We start from the raw sequence: 5929 nt of genomic DNA, 5'->3' as shown, positions 1-5929 counted from the left end.
GCCCACTCACACTCTGCCAGCTTAGAATTACCAGTTAAACTTACATGCTCATGGGGATACCGTGTAGACTCCACACATTTATATATGGGATTCTGTTGTGATGTATATCACAAGTAGTCAAGGCGGTGTAAAGTCTTCAAAAATGCCCAGGAAAGCAGGTCAGAAACCCACCCACCTGCTCAGTGAAGGTCCAATAAAAGGTAGCCTAACTTTCACTTGAGTGGCTGGCTTCAGGATACAGCAGGCAAATTGTGCTCACTCTCAAATTTCAAAAATATATTCAGTAAAGTCCCAAAACACACTTAAAATAGCCCACAAGGGAGAAGATCACTGTTAACCCCAGGCGCATATACAGCAAGGCCACAAGTAATCTTTATGAAAGAAGATATATTGAATGAAAAGGTAAAATACAACAAAAGGTTCAAAAGAGCAAAAAAAAATTAAAAAGGGATTTGCCTAAATGGCAATCAAAGGCAAATGATATTCCAAAAAGCACAAACTTTAAGAGAATATAATGTCCAGAGCAAAAATTTCAAAAGTCAATAACCAGGCTTAAAAAAGATAAAATACTTAGAATTAACCACCAAACATCACAGCACATTCAAAATGAAGTGACTAGACTTCAGTTCCCAGCCTGCCCTTGTAGGACATGTGGTGGCCCTTTAACGATGATTGATGGGTGGTCTAACCTCCTGTGGATCCACCAATAAAATTCAAGAAATATAAGAGAATTGCTAGACACACATTGATAGTAAATAATACACAATAGAATAAAAATAACAGATACTACATAGTTAAACAAATAATAAATGAACAGAACAACATTATAAAAAGTGAACAAGAATAAACAATAAAACAGAACAAAGAAGATAAAGAGCGCTTTAAATTTGAGCTGGCGTGGAGTCCTAGCCTGACCATAACAGATTCAAAGCCAGGATGATCAATTCATGAGGCAGCAGCACCACCTTCTATGCCACCCAAAGAGAATTTAATGTTAATTATTCTCAGTTTTGTTTAAATTTTTCATTATTAAATAATACAAAAATGTCTATTATTTCATTTAAGGAATCTACTGTACTTTTTCAGTACAAGTGTTGAGCATAAACAACAAGCCATTCCTTGACAAGAAGCCATCGTGCCCAATCACTTACATTCCAGCGCCAGATTCCACCTATACTTTGTGTGTTTGGAATGCAGGAGGAAATCTACACAGATGCAAAAAACTAAAAATGAACATAACATAATAGTCTGAAAACAGCTTAAGCCAATTTAGGCTCATGAGAGTCTAGAGCCTACCCAGAAAGCATCAGGTGGAAGGCAGGAACCCGTCATTAACAGGGTGGCTGTCCACCACAGTGCCCACTCACAAACATCCACACACACACTGACACAAACTTGGAATTGCAAATGAACCTAACATGCGCATCTTTGGGGTGAACAATTATAACGTAAATAAACTAGTAACTCTCAGACCTCCAATCCTCAAAGAAAGGTGGTTCATGCGCCCACATGTCATGAAACACAGCACCCCAGGTCACTAGGAGGTTGCTGCAATGTCCTTCATTGCCATCCACTGTTGCTCTTTTTCTGATAGACATGTTGCACGTTCAACGGACCCAAAGCCCACCAACATGTCTTGGGTTGCCTATACCTCAAACTCAGCGGTTGGGCATGACTTTCAGTTGGCATGGGCAACGTGCCACACTGTCACAGCAAAGGTGCACACCTCTGTGATTGCCCTGTTAGCCACAGTGTGCCATGTCATTTACAGACATAAGAAGGACCTCCATTGTATTGTTCCTCTCCGTGGTGTGCGTGGCTGTGCTTTTCCTGTCAGGCACAGCATGCGGCTTTGCTGCTGCTTGTCATGAGCCATGCGCCCACATCACTACTTGCTGTGAGAAAGACCCAAAGCCCAATTCTGTGACCGAGGTGGCCCGCACATCCAATTCATTGGTCATGATATGCATGTCACAGCACAAGATCAAGGCTTAGCATTTTATATATATAAATATTTTAACAATTAATAAATGATGTGAACAAACAAACATAAAGTCACAATTAAAGATAAAGCTTGTAGCACTAGTTTTTCTCATAGCTGGAAGACAAACTCCAGTAAATATAATGTGGCTGGAACAAAAGGAGAAGCATGTTCATTTAAGGAATGCGATTAGCGAACGAAGCCTGCAGCCTCAGAAGACTAAACCCAGTCAGCGCAGAGCCTCTGGATGACCCTGGAATTCTGGCAGACAGCGACGTCGGCTGCCGTCCCCTCACTTGATTAGGACTCACTGTGTCTGATGTGCTTTGCCTGGTGTCATTCTTCATCCTTTCCTCAACCTGCCATAACTAATATATCAGAAATTATAAAAAAAAAAAAAGCATTAAGCAAACTCAGTGCAGTGCCGTGTTTTCCTCTGTCCTTATGTAGATATTCACAGTAAAAACCCTGCCAGTCCTAGCATGGCTCTTACTGCTAAAGCAGGGGTGGAAAACCCAGGTCCTGACGGGGTTGTTGGGTCCTTGCTTAGCTCTTAATCACCAAATTACAATAACAATTAGCTTGATTAGGACTTTTGAAATTCATTTTAATTATCCTCCCATCTGAGGGGTAGTCTCCAGTCTGTGCAGTTGGTAGTTGGCAGTTAATCTGCGGAGGGATCACAGAATGCTTGGAAAATTGAGCAGCATTGCTTAATGACCCCCAGAGGCAAACTCCGACTGATTGTTTAATGATGCAATTGATGAACTGAAATGCCAGCTGACGTTTCAATTAAAGAGTTACTGATTTAGACAGGTTTACTAGGCCGGGTTTCCACTTTTGCTTCCCACCTGAAATTCTGAGCAGTTTCTGTGCACAGTTCTGTAAGTGAAAAGAAGATCACTGTGTGTTGTTCAGCTGCTGTGAGCTACACCAGAGTGATACCAGGGAAATCCCAACCACAAGACTGTGAGCTATTAACTGAGCTTTTTATCAGTAGTATTCATCATTTGCTTCAGGTGTTCAATATGGTATGTTAACATATATTTTATCTTGTCAAACATGGCACTGAATGTGTTTATTTCATTCTTAATTGTACTCTCATTTCTTCTGTAACATTTGCTTGTAGTGTTTAGCTAAGCATTCCACTTCATCCCTCATTTCCACCTGAGAATCATTTGGACTTTCTGTCATTCTGTCATTAATTTCTTTGATATCCATCCTCAGCTTAACTTTCAGGTTTCTTAACTTTGTATATTGTTTTGTACAGTGCTCTACATGACCTTCTGTTTTTAGTTTATGAACCGTACGTGAAGAATCTTCACTTGCAGTTGTCACACACGTGCGAGTAGGAGACAGCTAAAGGGCCTGAGTAAGTGTAATGAAACATTTAACCAGGGGGCGGCGGAGTGCGCTGACTGACTTTCTCAGTTCCCTACAGACCTTTCCCGGGAAATTCTGCAAGGTTCCTGCGCCTCAGAAGACGTCACTTCCGAAGCCGGCCCCTTTGCTGACATCCCTTTGCTGACGCCACTTCGGCCCCTTTGCTGACGTCACTTATGGTTCCAGCCATTTTGATGACCTCCGTTCCTCTCCAGGCCTTTAAAGTCTCCATCTTGGGCTACTATAGCCAGTTCTAGTTTGGACTCTGAGAGATGCACATCATATTTCTGATACAACAAACCCTTTTGCAACTGGGAAAAACAATATATGGGTAGCTGCCCCAAACCTTTATGATGTCTTTGGCGTATTATTATCACACAGTCTTCCCTTTTTTCGCTGGTCATGGTCTCAGGATGGATACAAACTGCATTGACTGGGCATCTTGTTCAACTGTAGTGCATGGTCTGTGTCTGTCTTTGTCCTATGTCCTATTTAACCATTAAGAGCTACGTAATCTCCAGACTTACTGGACTAGAAAACCGTACAATATACTATACCAGTAATGGCGGACTGCACGATAACGTGCAGTGAATACACTTGACTTGACTTGACTTGAGCATTCTTAGCTTTCATCCTCTTTCTCTGTACATTTTAGCATTCGTTTGCTCAGAGGTTGATGTGCTTGCTGCTTCGTCAGCAGCTCTTCTTTTCTCCACCCTAGCGGGCCACTTCTTCTCTTCTTTTGTCGGCATCTTTTCACATTAAAACTGATTAAGTCATTGTTTGTGTTGCAATTACTTAGTACATTTTTCTTAATTTTTCACTTAACAGGTGCTTTAGTCTTCAATCTGCCTCAAAAATTATTTAAGATATGAAGAGGTAGAAGAAGTTATGGTGAAGGTGGTAGGGATGAGAATGGCGTCCGTACGCATGCACCACACAGCCGCCCTGCTGGCCGCTGCTGAGAATTGATTCTACAATAAAATAAAAATAAAAATAGTAATGAAAATCATCACCCGAAAGCGAATAGTAGACGCCACATTTTATATGTGTACCAAATTTCAGGTCAATAGTTCGAACGGTTTGTGAGCTACAGGTGATTTAAAATCCTGGACAGATAAACAGACAGCCACACTAGAGTATTGTATATAAAGATGTGAGCGATATGCTGCAATAACACCCAAAATTCCCACTCATTGTCTTCCTCTTGGATAAGTACATTTAGAAGAGGCAAGAAAATAGCAATTGTCTGGAGAATAAACATGGCGGCTTATTAATTTTAGCCCTAGTTTGGCGTACATTAGAATCCAGACTTGAAAATCAGGCTTTTAGGTTTCATATGTCCAACAAGTAGGGGTAACAGGCATTAATATTCAAAAAAGCTTAGAAAGAAAGAAGGGAATTTCAAATTCCCTGTCCCACTATAACAAAATAATGTTTAGTAATATTTAAAGAATTTGTTTCCAATTTATTTTTTAGAAAAAAATGAAAGAGATGCAAAGGAGTTACTGCCAAACAGGGAAACTCCAGAACAACCAAAACCAGCCTGTATTCCAAAACTTGAAGTCTGAAGCACAGTACAAGTTCGGTACACCAAAAGGAGAAAACAAAGCACCTACAGAGATGTATTCCAAAAATCCATATCCAAAACCTGTCGCTTCATAAACAGAGATGATGGTGAAAGGAAGTATAAGCTAATGTCCGAGCAAGGAACGGATTCCATCCAGGAAAATATAACAGCAAAAACAGCGTGTCTCAGCTTTAATGTCAAGGGAGCCCAATTATCTGAGGCTCTATTCTAAGGTCATAAGGCACATAACCTAAAGAACCCTTCTTCGGGCAAGAAGTAAAGCCTTGAAAGCTTGCATATTGTTATCTTTTTAGTTAACCAATAAAAGGTGTCATTTTGCTTGACTTCTCGCTACATCCATAATGGCAACAGATTACAACACTCTGACATAAAAACAAATATTAACATAAAACAATACTTTAAACTGTATATTCACTAAGACGTAATAAATGTATTTTATTACATTAAAGAACCACAAACAAATTAAACAAAAGGAAAGCATGTTTGAGTCGGGGATGAAACCCTGACTAACCATACCAGAGTTCAGAAGGGGTTATAAATCACAAAGGAGTGTAGGGTGTGGGACAGGCAGTGGATGAGAGAAGCACAAGTTCTGAGTTATTCATTGTAAATAATGCATTCTTCTTAATGATTTTGGAACCTCATTAGATTATCGAGTAGCTGAAGATTGTCTTTTGTGTGCATGTATTGCTTGATTCACACCATCTGTGCATTTTCACATTATTATCTATTATCTAAGGCGATTACCTAGAGAGTCTACACTCTCTGTGTGCAGTTTGCACATTTTACACACATCTGTGAGGTGTTCCTCTTGCATTGCAAATGCATGCATTTTGGATTGTGGTCACGTGCATTAGTGTGCCCTGCAAGATCCTCATACTTGATCAAGAACTGGTTCCTGTCTTGTGACTAATGCTCCTGGGACATGGATGGATGGACAATCAGTTTTTAATTCCATGGCTATGCTGAATCTC

General features: G+C 40.2%; 1 long non-coding RNA gene across 1 annotated transcript; it reads left to right on the top strand.

Annotated features, from left to right (window-relative positions):
* Window positions 1-2838: 2838 nt before the first annotated feature.
* Window positions 2839-3447, top strand: LOC120518267. The gene is made up of 3 exons (XR_005631221.1): window positions 2839-3012; window positions 3252-3353; window positions 3423-3447. It is a non-coding gene; the product is annotated as an uncharacterized LOC120518267 (long non-coding RNA).
* The last annotated feature ends 2482 nt before the right edge of the window (window positions 3448-5929 follow it).

The sequence above is a fragment of the Polypterus senegalus genome, chromosome 18 (genome assembly GCF_016835505.1).
Source record: "Polypterus senegalus isolate Bchr_013 chromosome 18, ASM1683550v1, whole genome shotgun sequence".
In the NCBI taxonomy this organism is placed as follows: Eukaryota; Metazoa; Chordata; class Cladistia; order Polypteriformes; family Polypteridae; genus Polypterus; species Polypterus senegalus.
This window is presented reverse-complemented; position numbering and strand designations above follow the sequence as displayed.